At 42.0% G+C, this 15088-nt stretch overlaps 1 pseudogene; it reads left to right on the top strand.

Annotated features, from left to right (window-relative positions):
- Positions 1 to 2451: 2451 nt before the first annotated feature.
- Positions 2452 to 15088, top strand: part of LOC101572643 — a 59579-nt pseudogene continuing 46942 nt past the window's right edge.

Consider the following 15088-nt stretch of genomic DNA (forward strand, 5'->3'; position numbering starts at 1 on the left):
TTTTTTTGTTTTCTTCTGTATTTAGGACAGGGTCTACAGAGTCTCACTACATAGATTGGGCTTGTAGTGATTCTGCTGTTTTCAGCCTCCTAAACGCTGGGATTACAGGTGCGCACCACCACGCCCAGCCTCAATCACCATCTCAGCATGCCCCACGGGATGAAACCCCGGCTGCTGTGCTCCGCCTAAGCAGGTGCTTTAGTCCTCTGAGCTATCAAGCTGGCCCTGATTTTCTAATTAAGTCAGTAAATACTGACAGCTTTTATGTGCTTCTCAATTTAAACACTAAGTTCTTTTGTTAGAGAAAAAGGAGACATTGAGAAGCCTCCAAAGAGAAAAGAAGTTATTTTAGCATATTATAAAAAAAATCCATCTTGATGGGCTACAAAATCTGGTACACACTGTCAGCAAACAATGTGATAACGTAGGAGTAGAGATACACAAGGTAAAAATCAAACAGAATTCCAAATCACTGTACTAATCCAAAAGCTGCAAAGTTAACTGTTTCAAAGGATGGACAGATGCCTTTCCACCCTCCTACCGAGCAAAGGTAGATCTGGCCCCCAGGAAAGTGCTGGCGGGGCTGGACCCGGCATCGTGGCCACTGACCATGTCGCTACGGCAGTGGCTGGAGGCAGCAGTGGACATGGGGGTGTCCCTGGGGAATATAACTCAATGAGGAAGATGCGCAGAGATGCGAGCAATTGAGCCTGTGCAAGCGGACCCCATCTGCTCATTCAGATATTGCTGGTTAACGAAGAGAATTGATTCCTTCAGAAAGTAACAAAGAGTTACAAACACTGGCATTTGCAAAATAATGACCTCCTTAAGATTTTCATAAGTTTTCATATGAATTAGTGAATTTATAAGCAAGCAGTTTCTATAATGAGTCTAATAAATTTTCTGTGCAAGTCTATATTATTTCCCACATCTCACAGAAGAGAAGACTGTAGAGAGAAAGTTTCCTCAAGGTCAAGGTTCCATGGGTTCCACACTAAATCTTTGTTTCTAGAAAATACTAGAACAAATGATTCCAGATTATATGGACAGTTAAGACACTGGGTGCCTCCAATCGATCCTCAAATCTAACTAAATCTAAATAATAGTTAATAGGATTCTTATTGATAAAATTTAAAATATGAAGGCAATTGTCAAATCTTGAAAGAAGGAATACAACGGGAAAATGATAATTTAATAATGATAACAGCAATCACTTATTTACTCCACGCCAGGCACTGTCCGAGGGCTTGCATCTGCTCCTCCCCTTCATCATCACAACTGTGCCTGGATAAAGGCAGTATCTTTATCTCTGTCTTTCAAAGAACAAAACTGAGGCAGAAAAATAACCAGTAGCACACCACCGATAATCTGTTCTGTCTCTAGGTACCATTACTAATAATCCAAACTGAGATTCCTAGGATATACCTACAAAAATTGTGGAAGTCAGGAGAGTGACAAAGGTAGCAGGATAGTTTTTTATTTTTGCTCGAAACAAAATCCATTTCATTCTTGAATTTGAGGAAAAATACATTCCTTTTTTTTTTTTTTTTTTTTTTTTTTTGCGTTGTCGGGGTTAGAACTCAGGACCTTTCACTTGCCTGGCAGGTGCTTATGTCACTGAGCTATCTTCCCAGCCTCATTCCAATTTTAGAGACTTAGAACACAAGTGATGTTTTGGGAAATGCCAACATACATCTTTTTTTTTCCCAACATACATCTTGATAAGAACTGAATATACATTTGCAAAATTCACTGAGTATATACTTCAAATACATGCATTTCATGTAAATTTTGCATCACAAGAAAGATATAAATAAATATTAAATTCAAAGTAATAGTATCAGACTACTGAGGGGGCATACACAAATGTTGTTTACTTCAAGTTCATCCAAAACAACATAATGTACAGATAAAGGGACGTAAAGGTAGGATTGTGGTTTAGACCCAGAATGCCCTTCTGAAGTCTCCTGTGTTCAGAGGTGCAGCTCTTGGAAGGTAGTTAGGTCATGGGGTGCTATATTCATCAATGGATTTCCAATGAGTTTATAGATAAATGTTCTGTCAGGAGGTGGGTCCTGGTTAGAAGATGCAGGCCACTAGGATTCCAGAAGGGTGTGTTTCCCTTTGGGGGCCCTCTCTTCATTCTTACTTCCTGGTTGCTGTGGGTTGAACACCTTTCTTCACCACTATCCTTCCACCCAGGCCATTGCTGCCTTGGCGCCAGCTGACCATGGACTGCACCACAAGCAACCATATCACTACACTGTGGGTTTGGGCTACTCTGTCCTTGTGACAAGTAAGTGACTAAGTGGTTACAAACATATTTGATGAAACTGAAATAAAATATCAACCATAGAACACTCAAAGAAGATTTTTGCACTCAGTACCCAGGTCAAGAAATAAAGAGTTTTGGCGGCGGCCTTTGCCACCCAGGAATCTCTTCCTGAAGAAATGAGTGGTGGCCTGGCTCCGAGTAAGAGCACAGTGAATGTGTCCAACTTGCCCTTCTCTCTGACAAACAACAACTTATACTAGATATTTTGCAAGTATGGAAAGTTGTGAAGGTTACTATAATGAAAGCCAAAGACACAAGGAAGAGTAAAGGAGTGGCGTTTATATTGTTTTTGGAGGCGGGCCAGGGAGATGGCTCAGTGGAATAAGTGCTTCCCTGACAAGCACAAGCGCCTGAGTTCAAACCCCGGTTCCAGAAAAAAAATTAGCTGTGGGTATATTGTTTTTGGATAAAGACTCCGCACAAAGCTGCACCAGAGCCATAAACGACAGTTATTTAGTAGAGTGATAAAGGCAAGCCTTGCTATTGACAACGGAAGTGCAGCTGAATGCATCTGAAGGCGAAACTACTTTGATAAATCTAAATGTTACGAACGTGGGGGAAGTGGACACCTAAGTTACGCTTGTCCAAAGAACGTGCTTTGGAGGGGAACGCGAGCCTCCAAAGAAGAAAGAGAAGAAGAAGAAAAAGAAAACCGCCGAACCGGAAGAAATCGAGGACGCAGCAGGAAGCGACGATGAGCGCGAGGACCTGGCTCTGGACAGCCTCAGCCAAGCCCTCGCCGGCCAGCAAGCCCAGATGGAAGAGCAAACCAAACGGAAAGTCAGCGCCAGGAGCCCTATGACCTCTGAGGATTGTCGGCACCCGAGGATGAAGAAGACGAGGAAGAGCTTAGCCATTAGCGTTGTACGCTGGAGATGTCAGGAAAACGAAAACCGTCCGCAGTACGAAGTGTCTGCAAACAAGGACACCTGGGCCCAGGTGCTACTTTTTACACCAAATAGTACACAGAACATGAAACAAAAATTTTTAAATGATCACATTTTGAGTTGGGTGCAATGACAACTGCTGTACTGTCAGCACTCTGGGAGGCTGAGGCAAGAGGACTGGAAGTTCAAGTCCAGCCTGGGCAACTTAGGAATTGAACAAAACCCTACCTCAAAATAATTTAACAAGTTCCACCAACAATGTCGCTCAGTGGCAGGACCTGGGTTCAATCACTAGTAAAAAAAAAAAAAAAATCGCAGTTCTACTTTGCCATGGCGTAGTAGACTTAACATCCCTAACCCAAAAATACAAAATGCTCTAAAATCCAAAACTCTGAGCACCATTGTGATGACTTGAGTGGAAAATACCACACCACACAACCGTGGCTCATGAACACTATGAGGATTACTGCGTCCCATTGCCTTCATGAAATGTAAATGCATTTCATGCTTAGACTGCAGTTCCATGACTAAAGTATTATATATATATATCCATCTTCCGAAGTACTTGGGGCCCGGTTCGTGTTGTTGTTGAGATGGGGTCTCCCTGTGCAGCTCAGGCTGCCCTCCACCACTCCAGGCTGGCCTCACCCTGGATGGAGTGGTCCTGCCTCACCCTCTTGAGTACTGGGATTAGAAGATGAGCATCTGGGTGGTCCCACTATTTTGGATAAGAGGGACTACCTGTATTAAAAACCAGGATTTGTTAGTAATGAACTTGAACTAATTTTAATAAAAATAAATACTGCAAGCCAGGGATGTATCCCAGGGGCACAGCGCCTGTCTGGCAAGCAAGAGATTCTGAGTTCAATTTCCAGTACCAAAAAAAAAAAAAAAAAAAAAGCCAAACAAAGACTATGATGGTAATGCTGTTGTAATTCCATAGAAAAGTAGGTATTAAAATGATTTATTTGAAGACTGCAAATGCTTTAGTGAAAGTTTTGTAAGTACTTTTGAAAGCCAATGTTTAAAACAGAAGTTTCATAAGAACTGAAAGAATGCTTTACTGTTGATAGTACTGTCAATAAATTTTCAAAAGGAAAAAAAAAAAAAGAAAAGGAAGAAATAAAGCGTTTTAGCCAGGCACAATGGCACACATCTGTAACCTCAGCTACTTAGGAAGCTGAGGTAGGAAGATCATAAATTCAAGGCCAGCCTGGGTAACTTAGTAAGACTTTGTCTCAAAACTAAAAGAAAAAGGACTGAGGATGCAGCTCATGGGTAGAGCACCCGTCTAGAATGCACGAGGCCCTAGGTTCGATCCCAGCACCCCTTCGCCAGGGAACCGAGAGACTCCTCTGTGTGCTCCATGTTCATCACAGCCTCCATCTCTCCCTCTTCAAGGTAACAACTTGCCTCTGTTACCTTAGGTTCTATCACCCACATGTGCATCTCTAGACACAAAACTAGTTTGGTCTGACCCATTTTCTTTAATCTTTTATTTATTTATTTGGTACAGGGTCTTGCTATGCAGCTCAGACTTGTAGTGATCCTCCTGTCTCAGCCTCCCCAGCGATGGGATTATAGGCGTGCACCACCAAACAGTTTCAGTGGTGGCCGGCTCAGTGCCTGGGGCCAGCATGGCATGTGGTACCAGGCACTGAACCCTGATCCTTGTGCTTTCCAGGCAAGTGCTTAGACTGCTAAGCTATCTCCCCAGCCCTGTTCCATTTTTAAATTCAGTATATTCCCATATATCCTTTTCTTTTTTCTTTTTCTTTCTTTGCTTTTCTTTCTTTCTTTCTTTCTTTCTTTCTTTCTTTCTTTCTTTCTTTTTTAAACTTTCTGCAAAGCTTTATTCCAGAGGGGCTCAGTCCTTCTTGACAGCGGCCTTCCTCATGGTGACCAGCACATTGCTCAGCTCCTCACGCTTCCTCTTGGTGCAATGTGCGTCCCCACCCTTTTCTTGATGAATTTGAGGGTGAGTTTGTCTTTGGACACCTTGAGCAGCTCCATGGCGCGCCGCTTGTAGGGAGTAAAGCCCTCCCGGATCATGTCCCACACGACCTTGGTGTGTTTGGTGAGACGTCCGCGGCGGCGGTTGTGCCTCGGTTTGCTCACATTCTTAGTCACCTTGTGGCCCTTGTTGAGGCCCACGGCCATGGGATAGCAGAGGGCCATGGCTACTCTTTTTCCATGGTTGCTGTGGCAGAAGTCCCCATATATCCTTTTCTTTCTCTAGCAATGTATCTATTGAAAGATTCTTAGGCCATTTTACATGTGAAGCTTTCTACACTGTAGACTTTGATGGCTGGATTCTCACGGTACAGTTTAGCATGTTCCTCTGTGTCTTGCAAATTGGCATCTACATCCATGTTGATGTGACTCGGATTTCACCTGTTAGCAAAATTAAGTGACAGGTGTTCCTTCCCCAGAAGGTACATACCGTCTGCTTTTCATTTTGGGGGAGTTGTGGCAGCAATTGGTGGCACTCAGTTTCTAGTTTGATTAATTAGTCTGGAATAGAGTGGAGATGTTTTAATTCTATTCCATTGTTTTTTTTATGTATTGGCCAGTTTTACAGTCCATAGAAAAAGGTAAGATCAATAGTTGACTATTTTCACCCACACAGTTTTCACAACAATGAACTGGTTATCTATCACCCTTAGGAGTTGAGCACTTAGTTTTCCTTCTGAATATTATGAATTAATGGATTTAAGTAGATTTAAACATTTCTTCATTAAAGCTCAATTTGTTTTCTCATAACCCTATGGCACCCTCTTCAACATGGTGTGCATCCATCAGCGCCTACTAGAGAAACGTATTTAATGCAAGACAAAAATACGTAAGAACTTACAAGCTTAGCTTACAGCAGAGTCAAGTGTAGAAAAATGCAAAAGGTCTCTCAGTGCACTGGGGACCCAAAGGACCCAGTCGGCAGGCTGGGGCTCACTATAGGGTCCAGGCCAGTCTGCATCAGGAGGCTGGAGGGTCTGTAATGGAGGCTGACGGGTCTGTGCCGGAAGCCAGGAGACAGCGTCCAAGATGAAGGCAAAGACTGCAGCTCCTTCAGTCTTGGAAGCGGAAGCGCGCCTTCCTTCTTGGCTTGTCTTTTATTCCACTCAGGTGTCGAGCCTATTGGTTGATGTCACCCACACCCACAGTGGGTCTTCTGTCTTCAGTAAGGTCTTGTGTCTTCCCCTCAGCCACACGCAGAACTATGCTGATCCAACTTAGTCGGGGGGTTCTCACTCAAGTAAACACAATGAGCACATACCTTTCATTTTTTCGTCTATAACTCTGATAATCTGATAACTTCTCTGTCACGAGGTCAGTCAAGATGTTTTAGCTCATCTTGTATAATTCCTACTCAGACACGGATTGAGCCATTTCTCTGAGAAGCCCTAGTTTCTTCCAATAGGACATGATATTCCAAGACCACAATCTGGGCATTTGGGTGGATTACTTACCGTAACTAGGGACTTCATTAGAGAATAATAGGATTAGGAAATAATTCAAATGTATTATGTACATGTACCAACCTCTCATGATGAATGTAATCATTATGTACTACAAAAAAAGTACTAATAAAAATATTTAAATGATGAAATAAAAAGAACACTTGCTCACATTTTATTTCCTGAAGTATCTTAAATATGTTATTCTATATTGTTCTGGCATGAAGTTTTGCCATCAAAGCTGGATAAAAACCTAATATTCTTTCCTTCATAAGTGCCTAAATGCTTAGCGGATATGGTGGCTTAAGTAATGGTCCACTTGGAACACCCAGCTAAGCTGAGTCAGCGTGGTTGCGGGTGTGGAAGGCCCACCTGGGGAGGGTTGCCAACAGCAGGAAAGGAGAACAGGAAGGGAAGATGGTGCGCTGTGGCTTCTCCCAGAGAAGCTTGTGATGCTGGCTTTCCTGATGTGATCTCAGCTGTTTTCATTGGAGGATCTCAGGTCCTCGCTGTCGCTGAGGATGGCTGTGGTTCTTTACACGGGAGCTGTGGTCCTTACCTTGAGCATCACTTCCTGGCTCCAGGGCAGGTCCCTCAGCCTTCTGGCCCAGACCCTTCATCCACTGGTGCAGACTTTCTAGCTTCCACCATTGACCTTTGTGCCTTCCCAATGCAGATCCTTGATACAGACTTGTAGGAGATATTGTTGGGCTGTAGGCCTCCAGTTAGACTCGTGCAGGACATTGCTGTGAGATCGAGGCCCTCAGCTGGATTCTTTGGGTCTCTAGTGTGTGGGCAGATGTCCCATATGCTTTTGCATTTGACTCTTTTTGTGAATATTACAACATAATCCTATAATGGTGCATCTTGTATTAAATCTATTCCCTTGTAAGCCCTGATTACAACAGGAGAATTATTTATTTTCTTTAAAATCCAGGAATCTTTCCGTAATATTTCCTAGCGTTGATAGCACTGGATCAGGATGCTTAAGTACTACACCTGCTGAGCTTTAAACCTGCAGTTCAGAATACTCCAGGGAATGTTTCAGGAATGTTTGTTTAATTTTCCTTTTTTTTAATTTTCTGTATTTAGTACGGGGTCTACAGAGTCTCATTACACAGATCAGACTCATAATGATCCTCCTGTTTTCAGCCTCCCAAGCACTGGGATTGCAGGTGGGCACCACCACACCCAGTCTCAATCGCTGTCCAGCGTGCCCCATGGACAAAACCAGCATGGCACACCTGAGATCGAACCCTCAGCCCCTGTGTCTGCCTAAACAGGTGCCTCAATCCACAGAGCTATCTGGCCGGCCCTGACTCTCTGATTTAAGACTTGGTCTGTTCCCTTTCTATATCCTTCCTTTCCAGGATATTCTGCTGTTTATACGTCAGGTCCTTATTTTCTGTACTTTTCACTTTTCGCTTCCTCTCAAATGCTTTTATTTCTTCTTTCTTTATTGATTTTTAAATTATATACCTTCTTTTTCTTTTTTTCTTTCTTCTATCATTTCTTTTGGTTCAGAGTTGCCTTCAATTCCTTTTCAGTTCCTCTTGGTTTGGTTCTTTTTGGTCCTGTGATCTCTTCATTTCTATAATGCATTTTTCCTTTTCGCTTTTTTCTAATTCTCATGAATGATATTCTCTCATTTTTTTTTTTATTGGTGGGAAAAGAACCAGAAGGTAAACCTGGAGCCCTGACAGCAAACTACATCCCTATTTCCCCTCCTCACCTTTTTTTTTTTTTTTTTTTTGTGGTACCAAGTATTGAACTTAGGACCCTGCTCTTGCCAGGCTGATGCTTATTCTGCTGAGCTATCTCCACAACCCTTTTTTTATTTTTGAAACAGGTCTGAATCACTAAATTTCTTAGGCTGGTCTCAAACTTGAGATCCTCCTACCTCGGCCACTATAGTGCTGGGATTACAAGTATGTGCCACCATGTCCAGCCATTCCAATTTTTTTTTTTCTCTTAATGCCTTCAGGGCAGGTTTGGCTGGCTTGAGTTCTGGGGATCCAGCCACAGCAACCTGAGGCTGACTGCTTTGTTGAAGCAGCCACTTAAAGAACTGAGCTAAGGGGCAGGCCTCCCATTCCAATTTTTAATGTTGGTTTTTGTTTTGTTTTGTTTTTTAGAAACACTATGTTACTGCTTTTAACTTTTTTTTTTTTTCCAGAACCGGGGATTGAACTCAGGTCCTTGCGCTTGCCAGGGAAGTGCTTATTCCACTGAGCCATCTCCCTGGCCCCACTGCTTTTAACATTTTTTCAGCATATATTCCGAAGTAATTTGGTTGCCTATACTATCTTAATTTTTGCATAAAAACACTGAGGCCCAAAGAGTGTTAATTATCTAAATTCACTTTTTAAAGTATAGACAACAAAGCAAATGTTTTATGGAGCAAAATACGTGTATTTAGAATTAGCCAGCTGGACACAATTTGTTGATACCAATTTTGCTGACAACATCCAAAGCATGATAATGGGGAGCCAGTGAACATATGCCTTTTTCTCTCCATCGGGCCTGATTGGGGTATTGACCTTGGCAACATCGATGTCATAGAATTACTTCACAGCTTGTTTGATTGGGTGCTTATTAGCTTTGACATCCACAATGAGCAGGAGTGTGTTGTCCTTGATCTTTTTCATAGCTGACTCCATGGTCAGAGGGAACTTGGTAGCACAGTGGTCAAGCTTGTTTTGGGGGGTTTTGGGTTTTTTATGTATTTTAGTACAGAGTCTACAGGGTCTCACAGCGTGGATCGGACTTCTACTGATTCTCCTGTTTTCAGCCTCCCAAGAGCTGGGATTACAGGCGAGCACCACCACTCCCAATCTAAGCTTGTTTCTCTTGGGGGCGCTTTTCCGAGGTATTTGGGCTTCCTCCGGAGCCAGTGTCTTGAGACAGCAGAAGGTGAGTGACATTCTGATCTTCTTTTCTTGTGGCTGTGGATGCCTCTCAGCATGGCTTTGTTGGCTTTCAGAGCTCTTGCTTTGGCTTCAGCTTTTTGAGGGGCCAGAGTTTAGTTCTTCACCTTTGGCGCCATCTTGGAAAACAGAGTCTAACAAAGTAATTTCTAAAACAAATTTGCATTCTAGTGTTTTCTTTGGACAAAAGTAGGAAGAGTTGCACAAAACCAACCAATCAACACTAGGCTAAGAATTCCCGAAGTAGGCCATCCTTGCTCCAGAGCTTCTTTCAGGCAACTCCCTTTCTTACTTCAAAGGCAAATAAACTCAGCGTAGTCAGGAGAAACTGCAGCAAACAACACTTTTTCAAAAGACCTAATGAATATTCTTTCATTTCTTGTGCAGTGTCAGTTCCATGTCAGCTTTTGAGGTCAGAGAAAAGGATCATCTCTGACTCCTTCATGTGAATCAAAGAGAGAGCCCACTGACATAAAGAATTAACATTAAAGGCATCTTAAAAGCAGACGCTATCCAACACTAGCACAGAACATACAACTCTTGTCTTCATCGAAATATTTGATCAATTGGTGTCAAACCATCTAACTTAATTAGAGACTTGTCTTTCTTCACATAAAAGAATAGATTACTGTATTTTACAGCAGAATGAATGATTTCCTACCAGCAAATAGAACTTTGTTCTCAAAATATTTTAACCATTTGAATTTTGAAATGTGAATTCTCTTCATGATTATTTTCCATTTTCTATGTATTGAGAAAAATAATGTACTTAATATTAATGTAGTTAATAATTTTGCTAGGGTGCATGTTAATAAAAATAAGTATTAAGATAAAAATACCTGTGGAAATAATTGTCTTAGGAGGCTGAGGATATAGCTCAGTGGCATAGTGCCTGCCTGGCAAGTTTAAAGTCCTGAGTTCAATTTGTGATAGGCCACTCTAAAAATTTTTTCTTGGAAAAATATATCTTAAAAATTCCAGATACACCTTTGATTAAATGTTACAGATCTCTCAGCATTTGTGTATTTTAAAACTTGTGAATCTTGGATAATTATAATAGAAAACGTTATATAGATCTTACCAAATAAAATATAACCTCTGAAAGTGCAGAAAAATTCCAATAGATTCTTTCTAACAACAATTCCCTGTGCGTTGCTCTACTTACCACTCAAGTTCATTCCCAAAGAACAACAAAGGACGTGCCCCTGTCCTCACGCCTCCACACACTAAGTACTGCCTCATTAAATCACTAATAATGCTCCCATGTGACTGGGAAAGGGAAAGGAAGATTATATGCCACCAAGACTATGTATCAAAGAAAAAGAGAGACACTGGAACTAGAAAGACCCAAGTGGAGTCACAGAGGATGAAAGAGAAGAAGAAATGATTAAGAGCTATCGAAAAATCATCGCCACTTCCCCAAGAGAAGTTTGTCATCAGTGCCTCGGCCCTGACCACGTGGGCTATGTCCATCTATGCTCTGCACTTGGTACCCCGCACTGCGCTTGGCACTCTGCACGCACCATCGCTGCGCCCCCACTAGGCAGACATCCCCACTGTTGGTAGATAGGGTGTTGGTGCACCTTAGGCCTAGCACGTGTGGCTCGCAGAAGCGACTTGGTGTGCACATGCTGGCACTCGGTGCAGTGGTCTGCTCGAACCCTTGCTCTGCCACCTACAACCAGCAGAGATCAGAGACCGACTGCTTTCTGCGTCTACCAAGGTGGGCAAGGACACCTGTCAGCTCGGCTGCCAAGGCCCATGGCAAGCAAACGCTCCCGGAACAGCACGCTCGTCACAGACCCACAAGGCAGACGGCACAGCAGAGAAAACGGACCTCCTGGTCCATTCCAGAGCTACGGAGCTAGGAAAGAAGCCACGCACTCAGAGACAGAAGGAAAAAAGGTAGGCTCGGGGTTCTTTTTCTCCTTTTTCTTTTCGCTAACAGTTTGAGGGAGGTAAGCCTGGGTGCTTTATTCTTTTTCCATTTTATATTCTCTTTTTTCCTTTTAATTTTTAATCATTTTTACTTTTCTTTTTCCTCCCTTTTTTTTCCTTTTCCTGTTCTTTTCTATTACCTTTAACTAATTCAATTGATTTGTTTTTATGCCATAACAGGATACTTCGTCTCACTTTTCTCTTTTTTCAATTTTTTAATTATTTAATCTATTTATTTATTTTTTATTTATTTGGTACAGGGTCTCACTATGCAGCTCAGACTCAGTGATCTTCCTGTCTCAGCCTCCCCAGCGCCAGGATTACAGGTGTGCACCACCACACCCAGTTTTGGGGCTGGCGCCGCATGCTGTGCTGGGGATCGAACTCGGGTCTTACTCTTGCCAGGCAGGGGCTTAGACCACCGAGCTATCTCCCCAGCCCTCAACTCCTTCTTATCTTCTGTTATTTAACGTTTCAAATATTTCTTCTTTCATGTTTCTGTTTCCTACCCCCTCCATCTTAACTAGCATAATGATCAAGCTTCATTGATCTTTAGTTAACTCTATGCTGTTACTGTTGAATTCTTTTCTATCATTAATGAAGGTATAGTTGCTGCACTCAGTCTGTATTTACTGTATGTTGATATTTGACTTATTTTTTAGTCTTTAGACCACAATTACAGATCTGTTTTCTATGGTAAGAGCGGTACATAATTGGTCCTTCCAGTATGTTGATATTCAGTTTGTCTTTGAATATTATTGTTATTGTTGCTGATTTATTGGCTCCTGCCAGGGTGGTATAGTTGTTGTTAGTAATAAGTTTACTCTGCAGGCCAATCAGTAGATCTTCGTCATTAACAACACCATGTTCTAGTACCAAGAATTGGATGCTTGTCCAATTATACTGTATTCATCCCTCTCAAATTCATGGAGGTAGTTGATCTTGAAATAGCGATAAAGTCCTATAGTTTATCCATGCCCATATGTATCACAGAAAAGCACACACTGATTATTAACTCTTTTACTGCAGTGTTTTTTTCAGATTGGGTTTCCTCCCTATGTTTCTGTAGTTGATTCTTTACTTCAGATGCTATGAGTTCAGAGAATTCTTTTTTTATTTCAGAAAAGAATTCCGCTCTGAGTTCCTCTATAACTTTCTGCTGTTGCTTATTTACTACGGACACTATTAATTCATACATTTGAGCTGAGCTAGTGTCCTCTGCACTTGTTCTGGGTGGGCATTGGGTTTCCTTCATATGTTTCTGCATTTGATTCTTTACTGCAGATGTTATTAATTCAGGGATTTCTTTTTTCATTTCCAATCTGAGTTCCTCTATACCTTTCTGCAGTTGTTTATTTCTGAAGCTGTTGATTCATTGATTTCAGTTGTGTGAGTCCCAATTTGTTCTGTGTTAGTGTTCTCTGCACTTGTTATTGGTGGGCTTGGGGTCTGAGATTGCATTTTGCTCCTTCTCATTGTCATTTTGTGCAGCACTGTCTTCTGCCCTTTGTTGTAGAGCTTTGGTGCAGTTATAACCTTAGCACCTACTGAAATTCAGGTGCAGATCTACAAAGTTTGGATTTATCCAACTGTGCCTGGCTTGGGTCTGGCTGCTGTGCTCAGCTCCTTCCTGCTGCTTCCCTTGGAGGTGAACCTGTTGTGCCCCTGTGGCAAGATGTTCTGCTCCTGGACTAGCTGGGTGGTTCTGTCCCATATACTCTCTGCATGGATTACAGCTGCAGGGTTTCACCCTAGACCTGTATGCCAGGCTTGAGCTGAGTCTGGAGGGAACAAGGTGTAGTAGGGGGGTAAGGAAGCTCTCCCACACACTCACCAGGCCTGGGCTAGGGCTGGATCTGGGGGTTCCCGGAATGTGGCAGAAATTCTCACGTGGCGGGGGGGAGGGGTGCTGCAGAGTGGGGGGGGTTCACAAGCAGGTGGAAGAGGGTCTCACTCATGCTGCGCCTGGGCTTGGACTGGCAGGTCCTGCCAGCACAAGGGAGCCAGAAGCTTTCCCACACATTCACCAGGGCTTGGGCTAGGACTGGATCTGGGGGTCCCCAGAAGGCAGCAGAAATTCTCACTCGGTGGGGTGGGGGGGTGCAGAGTCCACACACTGATTAAACAGCTCTCCATACCAGTGACCAATTCTTTCTACTCATATAAAAACATAAAAACATGAAAAGACAACAAAACTTTGCGCAAAACTCCTAAATCCTCCAAAGCCATCAAACCCATAGGCCATCAAAGGAAAAGAAAGCAAAAGCTACATAGTCAATTCAGTGAAAAGATAACAGAAGAGGTATTGTTGTCATTGTTGTTGTTTTTGGGGGGTTGGCAGCGCCTGGGATTGAACTGTGGACTTTGTGCTTGCCAGGCAGGCACTTATATCACTGTGCTATCGCCTCAGCCCCCAAGAAGAGGTACTTTTTAAGCAGGTCAGTAAGGTGCTCAGCAAGCTAAAAGAAAATTTATTTACCTAAATAAATAACAGACATAATAAAATTATCAATCAGCTTAGAGAAAAACACTAGTAAAATTATAGCTGAGAGAAAATAATTACACATGATGAACAACCAGGTTAGCAAAGAATTAGAGCTCATAAAAGGATTCAAAACATAAATCCAGAAAATTAAAAATTCTGTTGAGAGTGTGGCCAGCCAAAGTGACTGTCAGGGGAAAAGAGCGTCAGAACTAGAAGATGAGGCAGGGCCATTGACCGTGAATTCAGAGATACCCTAAAAGCAACAAAATGATATGAAAAAGGGATCCAACAGATGCTAGATGAGGCAAAGAAGATTAACTGGAATTACCAAAATACCAGAAGATGGCACAAATGGTATGAAAACCTATTTACAGAAAAAAAGCAGTGCAAGCCTTCCCAAATACAGACACACCAAGGTCCACAAAGTTAATTCTCTCCATGATTCTGGTTGCAAAATGAATTGGACAAGAACTGAACCTGATCTCCCCAGAGCCATTGAATTTGATTCGGTTCCTGTCCAATTCAGTTTATGACCAAAATCATGAGGAAAAGTTCATGAACAGAAGAGCCACTGTATTGAGCAAGAATTAGAATGTGCAGTGGACAGAATCCCAAATAACCATGAAAACAACAACCTCCTCATACCACACGGCAGTCAAAATCCTAATATCCAACAAAAGGACAGAATCTTTTTTTTATTAAATAACATCTTTATTACTAATATTTCATAACAAATATTGGAACAGTAATTTTATTTGGAAAGTACTCTTTTTTCATTCCTTTTCTTCTAAGTGTTCTGGATCAGTGATTTTTAAGTGTGTATTTTACAAACAGGATACAATTGTGTTTTTTTATTTTTATTGAGAAATAAATATCAATGAGACAGTTTCAAAGCTGATTAATAGAACAGTTTCGATAATCAATACACTGTACATTGTTATCTGCATAGTGGCTATCCGTAATACAAGAAGCAGACAGGATATCCTGTCCAAACACTATTAGTACACCTATTTCTACTCATTGAATTAAGTGAAAGTAGCTGTATATCTATCCTATATATT

Source organism: Octodon degus, unplaced genomic scaffold (genome assembly GCF_000260255.1).
Source record: "Octodon degus isolate 3935 unplaced genomic scaffold, OctDeg1.0 scaffold00043, whole genome shotgun sequence".
NCBI classification, from domain to species: domain Eukaryota; kingdom Metazoa; phylum Chordata; class Mammalia; order Rodentia; family Octodontidae; genus Octodon; species Octodon degus.